Source organism: Pinus tabuliformis, chromosome 8 (genome assembly GCF_031772625.1).
Source record: "Pinus tabuliformis cultivar Carrire ecotype Pingquan chromosome 8, CPIR1, whole genome shotgun sequence".
In the NCBI taxonomy this organism is placed as follows: Eukaryota; Viridiplantae; Streptophyta; class Pinopsida; order Pinales; family Pinaceae; genus Pinus; species Pinus tabuliformis.
Window position 1 is genome coordinate 39104878 of NC_142294.1, and position 14099 is coordinate 39118976.

Below are 14099 nucleotides of genomic sequence, written 5' to 3' on the forward strand. Positions count from 1 at the left end.
GGAAAATGATAGTCAGAAGTATTAGGAAGATACAAAAAATAGAGAACAAGGAAAGTGGGAGAGTTGTTGAAAAAGCTGGAGGAAACAGAGGCAGCTGTAGGGTCCAACAGAACTGAAAAGGGCCGAAGGACCAATAGGACAGGAGGCATTCGAAGGGTGAGCTTCTTTGCTAATCGTGTTACCCTGTGAAAGAATTAATCAGGTACACAATGTAGTCTGTAGAACAATTCTGGGATGTAGTAAATAAAGTTTTATCTGACATTATTTTGAAGGGAGAAGTAGGCAACAGAGAAGCAGTCATGCTGAAGCATTTACTGTTACAGTAAGAACAAATGCTTGAACAGAAAGTTTGTTCTTATGCAGAGCTTAGTGCAGTGAATAGTAGACTCACTAAAGCTGTGTGGAGACATTATCAGAGGTCATGAAGGCTATTGGAGACTCTGTGTGGACAATATGAAGAGTTGTAAAGACTCCTTCATAAAAAGACTGGTTGTCATTGATGCTATAGCATGGAGACTACAATGAAGCTGTAAACAAACATAACTCAGTAAAGAAGAGTTCTGAGAGCAGAAAATTACTGTCAAACATGTCTTGACAATATTGGGTCGGAACCCTTGGGGTTGGTGCCTCAGATGTAAGAAGGATTGGAGTCCTTGGGATTGGTGCCTCAGAAGTAGGAAGGATTGGTGTCCTTAGGACTGGTTTCTCAGGAACTGGAAAATTGAAGTCCTTGGGAGTTGGTGCTCCTAAGTCCAAGATTGTTGCCTTGGCAAAACAGAGTTGGAGCTCTGGAGGTTGGAGCCTCACAAAAGTCCAAGTTGGTGCTTGGCAACTGATTGCAACCATTTATATATTGTATCTATTTTATTGCAAAGATTATATTAATAAAAACATTGATACTTGTTGTTCATCTTTTGTTCTGAATATAAATGTTTTAACTGGTAAAATAATAGTTGAAAAAGAAATACTAATTCACCCCCCTCTCAGTATTTCAAACACCAAAGTCTAGAGAAAGGTAGCAGTTCATGTTTGTTTGTTACTAGGGTTCTTTGAAGCCTAGGGAGATCGCTCTTGTCCACAAGAGGGATTAGTCCACATATGAAATTGGCGATGCCACTGGGGAATCATTTCAATCTGGTTTTCCTAATTTTACCTTTTCTACTTGTTTCACAAGCCTTCCTTGAGTGTCCAGAAAATTTAGAAATATGGATTTTGGACTGGATTTTATTTATTTTTTATTTTTTTGAATTTCCCCACTATTCACACTTTTACTTTAGGCATAGTGCACACTTTTTCGCATTTTCCTTTTAGCAACAAAGCATATTCGCACTGGTTTACTCCAGAGCCTATGCACATATCTAAAACTTTTGAGAAACTCAGTTATAACCTCATTAAATCCTAACTTTTGGTTTTCCTATTGTTTTACACTTATTTGAACCTACTGTGAGTAATTGTCACTCCGATTGAGTGTTATGAAGAGTTTTTCTTGTGATAATCTTCTTTTTCCAAATGAGGGTAGGGTCTTATCTAATGAATGGTTGATTTATCAAAAGAGAGGTCTATTAGTCTTGTCTTGTTGACTGACTATCTTTCATCTGTGGATATTGGTGGGCTACAGTATTGTAGCAATAATGCTACAACTCCTGGAGCTTCCTTCTTTAATTTTATCAACCCGGTAGTTCGTAACAAACTTGGAAGCGACGGTGCTGTATGCACAAGTACTAGCTCTTGCCGCAGCTGTCACTTGGTCATCTGGCACAAGTCCGCTAGGGGCTCAAGCCAACTTCTATGAGCTCTTAGAAGAAGCTTTTTTAACTGATGGACGAAAGCTAACTCAAAGGAAGCTGATCTACTTGCAGAAAGGAACTGAAAGCCAACAAGAAACGCAAACCCTAGCAAACCCTAATTCTACCAGCTAGTCTTACTGATGCAAAGATGGGAATGCAAACTACTGAAAGAGATGCCATTACTTCTATGAAGGTAAAATGTATGTGTCTAGATTACCTCTATCTGAAGAAAACATTGTTTGTATTTTTGTTTCAATTATTAGAATTATCATGCATGTGCTTTTAACTAGCTTTTTACTGTGCAGAGGCGGATCAAGGAGGAGAAATGCTTGGAAAAGGTTGGGATGGTACAGAGAGGGCCTAAGGGGTCCCTAACACCCTTCTAGAGAGTTTCACAAAGTTTGGTTGCCAAAAAACTGAGTTTATGAGCTTCTACTGGAAGTTTGCAGGGGTTCTACAGGATGTTTCAGAATTTCTACAGGATGTTCAGTAATTCCTACAGGATGTTCTACGATTGGATTTTGGATGATGGGTGAGTGGAAAAGGCTGCATGGATGGATAGGGAGATAGGAGAGGGGTTTGTAATGACTTAGTGACAGGGAGGTGAGGTGATGAGAGGATGTGGAAAACTAGTTTGTCTTAAAGAGGGTAGAGGGAGTGGAAGGCCGAGAAGAGAGGTAGGATGTCGTGGGCAGTAGAGTAATTGAGAGACAAGGGGTCGAATTTGGAGATGAGAAGTTGGCCTGGGCAAGGCTTAGAAGGACGAGAGAGGGATGGAGTTGCACTGCACAATATAAACTAAACCAAATCATCCACGTCCTGCACATAATCAAAACATTCCTAATCTGTCCTAACTGTTTAATGGAACCAATGAACAACAACGTTATTTCTAAAGAAAACCATGTATGGTACTGAAGCAAAGAAACATTCCAAGAGGTCTGAGCGCATGGACAACTGCTACAAATGAAAATATTGCACCAAAGATTGCAGGAGTACGCAAACCAATGTTTTTGGTGGGTAGCACTGTCTGCAATTCCAGCCCCTAGAAAGAGGTGAAAATGAGAGTACAGTCAACCCTTTGTTGGAGCTTTTATCAATTCTAATCTCTTTACTCTATTCTAAACATCTGGAGCAACTCTATCTTCTAATAACAACCTACTTAACCATACCACGAAATCTAACTCAACAAACTGCGTTTCAAATGCATGTAAAGAGAACCATAATGCTGGAAGAAAAGATAACAATACAGAAGAAGGAGGCCTTAGGCTCTCAGGTTGGGCCCAACCCCGAGAGCTATGGCTCCTTTTAAAAATTCAGAACTGAGATCAAATCTGATTGCTTCCCATTAAGAAATAATAATCATAAGTCAAAAAGTATGCCAATAATGGCTACAAAAGAGCAAAACCAAGCTAGCAGCTCGTAGTGCAGAACGTGCAACAATGTTTCCAAAAGTCCTTTTCGAAGGCTAAAGCCTTGTCATTTATACATCACGAGGCCCCAAGCTGGCCTCCTAAATCAGTGGGACTTGGCTGACCAAACTAGGAGTGAACAACTGCTTCCTCCAAATCCATTTGGCTGCCTTCTAGATCCGGTTGTGGTGGCTGTTGGAGCTCGGAGTTGGGGGTGAAGATCCCGAGGAAGGCCATTTAATGTTGTGGACAACCCTCCTAAAAATCCTCAACCCCATCTTGGCTGTCTCCTGGCCCTTATCTGCTCGGTTTTGTTCCAATCATGTGTAAAAAAACCTGAAATGAGCACGTGTTAGCCACCTAGGAATAGTGACTGCCCTTATTCGTACAAATGACATAAACATACTAAAAAATGATGCATAAGTTATGAAAAATGAAGGATTGAGCAAAGGTAGTTAGGCCAAATGAGCCCAAAATGTTACCAAATTTGGGGCTCATCATCACCCCCCAGCTAAAATGATTGCTCATCCCTGAGCAACTAATCCAGCTCCTCGTCCTTCATTGCTTTCACCGCCACCCTCACATCCCAGGCTTCAGAAGTAGTCTCCTCCTCACTGGCATGGAACCCAGCCTTCCTTTCCACCTCTTCCCACTACTTATGCTCTTCTTTTTCTGTGCTGCCTTCCATCAATCCTAACAGCAGAGGTGGGCTTAGCTTGAGGCCAATCCAGCTAGCTTGGAGGTTCTGTATGGACTTCTTGTAGAGGGGCACCCATGCTAGAGCTTCCCTCATTCGAGTTGGAGTGTGATATTCTCTGATTTTAAGGTTGTGGGACAATGTGTTCCATCGGCGGGTGCAAGCATGAACACAGTTCTCCCCTAATAGTCGCTCCATATCCTCGAAATGTGCTATAGCCTGGGCTTGCTGATCCATGTATTTCAATAACGTTTGAGGGTTGGTGGCTAAGTGTTGGTGGGCCGATATCAATGCAGTGGGATCCCCTGGCTCTGCTCTAATCAGCAGTGGCTCATGTAACTCTCGGTTCATGACCTCTTTGACTTCCGCTGCTCTCTTCTCTTCATGGTTCAACCATGAGGCAAATGCCATCAACTGCATATCTCCTACAGCTGTGTTGGGATCCCATGAAGTCACATTAGGAAGGGCCAAATTATGGAGATAGAACTCCGATAGTTTGGCCTTGTCCTCTGATGAACTGCTATTGCATAACTCTGTGAACTGCTGGGGGTCTTGGATTTGGGAGATACCCCTCTGTGCCAATGCATTGATTTGAAATTGCAGCCACTGGTCCCGTAGGTACAGGCCATAAGATTTGGCCGGTTGTCTGCATTGTAGAGCATCCATGGCCCAACTGGCCATGCAGGCCAGTTGTGCCTCTTTTTGCTGCAACTGCTGTTTGAGAGCTTGTATCTCGATTTGTGCTTGCAGTTCCCTTTCCTGTAGATGCGAGGTTGGCTCCCCAAGACCAATTTGTAGTCCTTCTTTGCCTTGATGTTCTGCTGTAGTGTCCCCTGATGATGTGCCCTTTTCTTTCTTCAGTTCCTGTAGCTGCAGTTTAAGTTTCTCATTCTCTTCCTGTAGGAACACCCACTGGCAGTTTGCCACGTGTTTGGCCATAGCTAATTCTTTTCGTGCCTCCTTGAGTTGTTCCTCCAAGGGGCCTATATCTGCCACTCCTTTTGATTTAGCTATTTTCATCCACGTGTGAGTTCTCACTCTTTCTTCCTCCAACGCAAAGAAAAGTGGCACAGTGAATTTCTATGGGATAATTTTTCCAGCCTCCAAGAAGTTATAATACGAGCTCAAGCTTGGCTGGGGACTAGGTTCCGGAATATGCTCTTTCTCTTCTTCCCTCGGTGGCTCTACTCCGTCTTCCCTAAGTGGTAATGTGGCTGCCTCTCCCTCCATTTTCTCTGTCTCCTTGAGCCGGGCCAATGTTTCCTGTAGAACGGCCTCAACATCCTGTAGTGGGGTTTTTGAAGCCAACCTGTCCATTCTCTCCTTCCAAGCAGTTGTCTTCGGGCTCCCCCGCTCATAAGTGACTGATATTTTTGAAGGGGACCTCTCCCTTGGCGAGGTAGGGGTGTCCTCTATAGTAATTGGGCTGCTGGATGGAGGTTGGGGCCTGCCTGTTTTGATCCTTACACTCCTCCGTGCTTTGAAATATAGAGGGATCTCCCTCTTTCATTTTTCCCTCGGCTTGGGAGGTGTACTAAGGGTGGCCAGCACGGCTGCTGCCTCCCTTGCAAGAATTTCAGCTGTCTTCTCCTTTGGTTTTCCTTTCTCAGGGCTTCCTGTAGAAGGCCCTGTAGTTGCTGATTTCTGGCTTCCTGTAGAAGTCTTTTTTGACTTCCTGTAGAAACAGGTGGCACCGTTTTAGCCTGTTTGGCTGAGGGTGCTTTGTCTTTTGACTTTGCTGATGCTGCTTTCGAGGTGCCTTTACTGATGTGGACTTGTTCAGTCTTTTCCACCCTACTTTGTAACCTTTTCTCCCTGGGTGTCAATGTGGATTTGTCATCCTCCTTTTCGGCAACCTGGTGTTTCTCTTGTTTCCCCTTTTGTTCTTTCTTCGGTGCTTTGGCCACGGTTTCTTGGCCTTTCCCTTTCTTCTCTGTGTGTATTGGCTCCTTCTCCTCGCTGCTGGAGGAAGTAAGCTCCTCGGTCAACATTTTGATATCGCCATCCTTAGTCAGATTTCGGAAGGCTTCCCACGAGAGAGGGATGGTGTATGTGTGGAGTGCATCCTCCACAAGGAGCTTAATGAGCCCATGATGGGCTACCTGGTCTGGCGTGCCCTCTCGTAATTTGGTGGCACATTCAGTTATGGACTGCAGAAGGAAGTAGGGAATACTTAGCTTGTTTTCTGAAGGTAGGTCTATTTGGTGCCTAAGTTCTGTGAGCAGTCGGAAATGGTACCCATATACAATGCTAAATCGTCCTTCGCACGTGACATATTTCATAATTTGGAGGCTAACCTCACTCCAAAGCGGCTGTAGGCTAGCTTTGTGAACCCCGTTCTTATCCTCTAAGAATTGCTCCTCCGGTAAAAAGAACTCCTTTTTAGCCTTCTGTCCTAGTTTTCTCTCCTCCTTATCCCACGGTACCCCCATTGGGAGATCAGTGACTCTGCTGATGAACTGTGGGGTGAGTCTGAGATTCAAACCCCTGAAATTTAAAACGGCTAGCGTTTTTGATTTTGGCTTCAAAGCTCGCAGGAATTCCTCTGCCACCTCATCATCATAACCTTGAAGCTTGTCGCAGAACGACATCCATTTTTCACGAGAGAACAGTTCTACCACCTCAGAGTTTTCCTATAGCTTCTTTGAGTCTGTCGGTTCCTTCCTAATGAATCCACCCGTCATGGTGAAAGCTTGCTATGTTAGCCGGAGGTGGCTGGTGCGTATCAAAAGAGGGGTCTTTCGGATTCCTTGAGACAGAGCGCAGAATTATGCCTTCGTCAAGCACACAATTCGTGATTCTCGGCTATCTACAGGTGAGCCTTGACAAGGGTTCAATTACGAACCACATCCTGTAGAGAACCCCGCATATACGACGACGACAATTTTCATGCAAAAGGAAGACGACGCTTGTAATTTTATGCTCAGACTGTAGTTTTACTTTTTTGAGGACGTCGACTTCGCCACCCTTCAAACCAATTGCATGGGAGGAACATGTTTAGGCTTACCTTTTCCAATTCGCCACCTTTGACGTGAATAGATCGATTTCCTCCGTAGCGGCGAGCTTCCTGTAGAAGTCGCGCACAGGTTCCGGAGAGCACGTCAGTGGTTCTGCGCCTTCTGTGCAACCACCAGACTGTTGAACAAGCCGAAGACTTGGAGTAACGAGCTTCAGAGAAATTCGGACGCTTACTCGACTGCAAAACGGCTGATGATAAATGAGTGGAGTGACGATCTAGCCGGTAGATTTGAATCCCTGCGGAATTCGTGGCGCGGGGGTGAGCTGTCCCTGCCTGACCGTTGGACGACGTCACCTATTCATTTCACTGCAAGTCTACCTGACCGCCACATCATTCCCTGCAGATCTGCTGCCGCCATTTCTGTTAAAACGCCGCTTCTCCCCGACTGGACGCTTCCCACATGTCCATTTCCCGTTTTGCTTGACACGACCAACACTTTCCGAATCTGACGAGACCATCGGACTGGTCATGGTAGCCAGTTGAATGGCTACCCGACTGCACAACCCATTCATTTTCACACTTGCAAACATTTCAGAGCATCATTCATGTAATTTGACGAAAAAAAGGGTGAGGCACTTACCTGTGCGGCCGCGACGTGATTTTCAGGTTTCGGGACGAGGGCGACAGATCCGCATGCTGCTGCTCCATGCACAGGCACAGGGGTTCCTCCTTGCAGACTACTGTTGGTTACGAAGCTTATTACCTGGTTGCGGATGGTGCATGTGCCCGCTCTAGGTGTTGCAGGCACCTTGATGGTGTACACTTTAGCTGGATGAACTGCTACGGGATTCCTGTAGGATGTCCTGTAGCAGTTTGTCCTCCTCGGGTGCATGCCGAAATGGTGGAGACGGTGGCATCACGGTCACGGTCGCAGGGTCCTCGGATGGCTTTGGTAAGTAACGCATGGGGTCTCTGCATCCTTTATTCCATTTGAGAATCGCTTCCTCTGATAATTCAATGTTCTGATTTGACTGTGCAGGTATTTCCATTGCATGGCAACTGGGGTGGTAGAAGGAGGCGACAGCAGTGGGTGATGGAGGAAAACATTAGCTTGCATGCCTCCGTGTCGGCCTCGGGCTTCAGATCTTCCCACACAGTCGGTCCTGGGCCGTCCTGGGATTCTACAGGAAGTTTCCTGTAGAAATACAGAACTTCCTGTAGAAAGTCCTGTAGCTTCCTGTAGAAGGCTAAACTGTGATCAAATCATGCCCAGACCTTGGAAGATATGAGTGTTTCTGGAGGGAGTGCTGGTGAGGTCCTCTGGTAGCATAGTAGGGACCCTTGTCTTTGAGTTGAGGGACCTCTTTTCCTGCATGGAATACCTGCAACCTACATGAATTATCAAATCTTGAACCTGTTTTCCTTGTTTGTTTGTTTGTTTGTTTGTTTTTTTTTTTTTGAAAGACAGCAGGGGTGCCTCTATGAGGTTTTCACCCTTACCATCTGCCTTGAGCGCCTCAGAGAGGTTTTCACCCAAGGGTCTTTTTTCACACATTTTCAGAAGACAGCAGGGACGCCTCGATGAGGTTTTCACCCCTACCATCTGCCTTGGGAGCCTCAGAAAGGTTTTCACCCAAGGATCTTTATTATTATTATTTTTTTTTTTTTTTTGAGATCTTCAGGGTATGCCCAAAACAGAGGCAGAACCCTTCTCTATGACCAGCACTGATTTTTCCACAGTTTTGATGAATTCTTGCCTTGAAAGAGGTTTTCTGTAGATCTTTAGTCGATGCCCATTGACAAGCATGGGGATGGCCTCCTCATCAATGGTCCGAATAAGAACAGACCCATTGTCATTACATTTTTCCACTGCATATGGTCCCAGCCATCTGGTTCTCAGCTTCCCCTTGAAATCCTTATGCCTAGAATCATACAACAACGCCCAATCTCCCAGCTAAAATTGCTTGTCATTGAGGTGTTGGTCATGCCACACCTTCCTCTGAAGTTGAACCACTTCTGAGTGGAGAAGGGCCTGCATTCGGTGCTCGTCCAATCCATTCAGCTACAATAACCTTTCTTGTTGGGCATGGCTGAGATCTAGGTCCAGCTGAGCTGCCATCCTCAAGGTGTTGTACTCGAACTCAATTGACAACAAAGCTCTCTTCCCATAGACCAGCTCATAAGGTGTAAAGCCGGTTGTGGTCTTCCAAGTGGTGTTGTAAGCCCACGTAGCCTCAACCAGGCGATCTGCCCAATCTTTTCTACTGCTGCTCACCACCTTAGTCAAGATCCCTTCCAATGCTCTATTGGTGACTTCCACCTGCCCATTCGCTTGAGGATGATAGGGGGTGGAAGTCCTATGCTTGGTTTTGTGATGAGCGAGTAGGTATTCAATTAAGTTGGAGGTGAACTGGCTTCCTTGATCGGTGACTAGCTCTCTTGGGTAGCCAAATTTGTAGAAGATGTTTTCTCTTAAGAACTCGGCCACCTTTTCTTCTGTCGTTGCTTTGATCGCCTTGGTTTCTGCCCACTTTGTCAGGTAGTCTGTGCACACAATGATGTAGGACCTTTGCCTCGAAGGAGGATTGATTGGACCCACAAAATCCATACCCCACTTCTCAAATGGCTCGAGAGTCACTTGAGGTTGGAGAGGCATTTCGTCCCTTGGAGTCGGTTTCCCCATCCTTTGGCATCGGTCACATTGGCTGATATACCTTCTGACATCTTGATGAAGCGTGGGCCAATAGTAGCCTGCCTGCAGGATTTTGAAGGCAGTCCTTTTGGCTGAAAAATGTCCTCCACAAGGCCCGTCATGACAGGTTAGGAGGATATCAAAGACTTCCTCCTCCCTTACACAACGCCTTAAGATCTGATCAGGGCCAAGCTTGAACAGGTTGCCCCCGATCCAAGTGAATGAGGCACTCTTCCTCACGATCCTGCTTTTCTCCCTTGAGGATAGGTGCAGAGGGAACTGTGCTGAGACAAGGTAGTTTTCTATATCAGCAAACCATGGAGAGAGTAATGAGATAGCAAACAGATGTTCATCTGGCATCTGGTCATCCACTATTCCATCGTCACCTGCAGGTAAATCCAATCTAGACAAAAAGTCAGCAACAACATTTTCTTTACCTGGCTTGTCAACAATAGTCAAATCAAACTGCTGCAACAAAAGTAACCATCTAATAATACGAGCATTCACATCCGGTTTATTCATTAAATATCTAATTGCAGCATGATCAGTATGTACAAACGTTTGATATCCAGTGATATAATGTTGGAATTTGTTCAGTGCATGGACCACGGCCAAGAATTCTTTCTCAGTTACAGTGTAATTCAGTTCTGCCTTGGATAAGTTTTTGCTGACAAAGTATATGGCGTATGGAAGTTTTTGTTCAACTTGTCCTAAGGCTGCCCCTATGGCTTTGTTCGAGGCATCAGTGTGGATGTGGAAAGGTAGGGCCCAGTTTGGAACTCTCAAGATTGGGGCAGACACCAACTTGTCCTTTAATTCATTCAGAGCCTTCTGACAATCGTCAGTCCATTTAAACTCAACATCTTTTGCCAAGAGGCTAAACAATGGCGAGGCTAGCTTGCTGAAGTCTTTAATGAATCTCCTATAATACCCTGCTAAACCTAGGAAACTTCGAACATCTCTTACCTTCTGAGGAGGTGGAACCTTCTTGATGAGAGCAATTTTGTTAGGGTCCACCTGTAACCCTTGGCAAGAAATGGTATGGCCTAGCACGACCCCTTCAGTCATCAAGAATTCACACTTTTCAGGACTAAGGGACAGGTTCATCTCAATGCACTTGGTTAGGACTTTTCCCAGATTGGACAATGCTTCCTGGAAGTTGGACCCGTAAGGAGTGAAGTCATTCATATAGATTTCCACCGAATCATGGACCAACTCAGAAAAGATGCTCAAGACGGCTCTCTGGAAGGTGGCAGGAGCATTGCATAGTCCAAAGGGAAGAACTTGGTAAGCAAAGGTACCCCAAGGACAAGTGAAGGTGGTCTTATCTTGGTCTTCCGGGCTGATTTGGATCTGGTTATACCCACTAAACCCATCTAGGAAAGAGAAAAACTTCTTTCCTGCCAGTCCATCCAACACTTGATCTACGAAGGGTAGAGGAAAATGGTCTTTCTTGGTGGCCTTGTTCAGTTCTCGGTAGTCCACACAGATTCTCCACTTCCTGTTTCTCTTGGGAACCAACACTAGAGGGGACACCCATTCGCTATCTGAGATGGGGTAAATGAATCCGACATCCAACAGTTTTTGCAATTCCTCCTTGACGATGTCCTTAAGGGCTGGATTCATTCTCCTTTAGGGTTGCCTAACCAGTTTACAATCTTCTTTGATGTAGATGTGATGGGTACAGACCGAAGGATGGACTCCTTTCATCTCCTTATAGCTCCAAGCAAAAGCATCTAGATGACTGGCCAACAGACTACACAACTCCTTTTCCTGGGAAGGAGATAGGGAGGAGCTGATCTTTAACGTTCTCTCAGGGCCGAACTCCACATTTTTGACTCTGGGAGCGACAGGGTTGGTCACACAAAGGTCCACTAAGGTGCTGGCTTGGGCATCCACCACCAATTCCTCTAAGGACGATGCACTGGGAGGTGGATTCTGGATCAAGGTCTCAATCAAATCATCCTCGGTTAGAGGGCCTCCCCTAGTGGTGTCTAGGGTGCACAAAGGTGCTGAGTACAACTCATCCTCTTCTCCTTCCTCCAACCAAAGTGGTAAGTCATGTTCTAATAGGGGTTGGGCAGGAGGGTACAGGACTAGCTGCTTGGACATAGGGCCATTTTTGATGTTCATGTTTCCTACACGGTAGCTTATGTAAGCATCTGCAGTGGCTAACCAGGGCCTTCCCAAAATAAGAGGGTATCCAGTAAGCTTTGCCTTTGGTTGCAGAACCAAGAAGTCTACAGGGTACTCCCAAGAGTCAATAGAGACCAAGACATCCTCTACAATCCCTTCGGGAGTCACGGTGGAGCGATCTGCTAGTTGCAGGACTGTCGAGGTCTTTCTCAAGGAACCCTGAAGGTTGAGTTTGAGCATGGTATCCCTGGTCATCACATTAATGGCAGCCCCCAGATCAATCAATGTGTGAGGTATGATGGTGCCATTGATGTGGACATCGACTACAGGACTCCCAGGATCCAGATACTTTGGGTAGATGGCCTGCCCCAACATAAGATCAGACAGTTGTCCTATGACATTGATGGTTGAAGCATCTCTTTTTCGCCTGCCTGGGTGTCTGAAACACTTTTCCTTAACCAGTTTGTTGTATATCGGTACATCTTTGATGGCTTGGAGAAGTGGTATTCTCACACACAACTGTTTGAGTTCTCCCAGAAGCTCATCCTCCTCTGGGTTGGGTTGTGTGGTGGCCTTTAGTCTCTCGGGAAAGGGTGGAATGGCCTTTGGTTCACTTTCCTGTTTATCTTCCTCGTCCTCCGGGGGAGGAGGTTGGCGATCCGGAAGAGTCTTTCCAGATCGCAGGTTGATCTCCTGGATCTCCACAACATAGGTAGGGCATGATGTTTCCCCAGTATATACCTGTTGGGCCTATCAGTTGTTGGGGTTCAGGTTCGGTTGAGCAGGCATTTGGGGTTGCCTTGGAGGAGCATAAGGTAATGGTTGTGGTTGAGATGGTGGTGGAGGCAAAATGGTGGGAGGAGTATTGTACTGGGGCCTCCACCCTGATTGAGGTGCATTCCACTGAGGCTGTGGTTGGGCATGTGAGTGAAACGAATGAGTAGTGGGCTGAGTATGGTACTGAGGTGGGTAAGACCATGGAGGAGGCACACACCAGGAAGGATGAGCAGAGGGACCCCAGGAAGGCATAGGAGCAGATTGGTTGGGGCTGTAATAAGCTTGGGGTGTCCCTTGCATCCCCTGTTGGTAAGGTCTAGGTCCATGTGGCCTCCTTTGGTTGAGGAAATAGAGAGGTTCAGTGGGCGCTTCTGTCCCTTGATACATGGCTTTAAGTCCAGGTAAGTTTGGATATTGGTTTGTGGGGTGGTCCTCCTAAAAAACAAAACATACCTCAACCGAATGTAATGGGCACTCGTTCTTAGGGTGTTTCCTTGTACACCTAGGGCAGAAGATAGCCAAAGCCCTCTCAGCTTCCTCTTTCTTCTGCTGGATTCAGAATGTATCAAGTTGCATGGCGATGGTCTGTCTCACCTCACTCTTGAGGTCCTCTAATTGATTTGCAAACTCATGTTTGGAGAAAGGAATACCAGCTAAGAGGAGGTTTCCTCTACCTCTTTTCCGGGCTGCCCTAGAGTGGTTTCTAAACACAATCTCTATGTCCTCATAAGGTAGTTGGTAAGTATCTCCTCCAGCTAGCATGTGAAGGGTATCTAAGAGGTCTTCAGGGACTCCTCGGAGCAGGACCAACTTGAGGGATTCAGGGTCAACTTTGCACCTGGCCCGTTTATAGCTAAGTTGGAATCTTTCCTCGTAATCTTCTAAAGACTCATCATTCCCCATGGTCATCCGAAAGATTTCTCCCTTGGCTTCCTTGGACCTATAGTAGTCCCGGTATTTGGTATTGAAAGCTTGCTGCATCTGGGCCCAAGTGGTGATACTATTCCCAGGTAAGCCCATGAACCAGCGTAATGCTGCATCCTTAAGGGTAGAGGGGAAGAGTTTCAGTTTTTGCTCATCTTCGGTATAGTCATAGGTTCGACAAAGGACGGCAAACTCAAACAGGAAGGTATCAGGGTCTTCAGTAGTCAGTCCATGGAAGTGAGGCAAAGCGGAGGGGCTGATTTTCTTCATTTTCACGTCTCCATTGGTCTCTCGGATGGGAAAGGCACCTTCAATTCTCTCATCTTCTCCCCTATTGTCAACCATAGCTTCAGATGGAGTGTTCTCTAACTCTTCTTCTGTTATAGTATCTTCGTATGTCTCAGGAGGTTCGCCTATAGGTTCTTCTGGATCACTGTCACCAAAGAAGAGAGAAGGGTGACTTAGTGATGTGGTGGGGGTGTTGGGTAAGAATTTGCCTGTTTTATCTCGATTTCTACGAGGCATGAAATGAAAAGACTTTTGATTGCTTTTGTTTTTTCTGGTACCTGCAAAACTAAAACAGATTGAACTGCAACTAACTATCTTGCTGAAATGGAAATGCGGAATTGAAATGAAAGCATGAAAGAACTAATCTATTTTGCTCAAATGAAATTGCAGGAATGAAATGCTAGGCTACGCTTGCGGAATTGAAATGCTA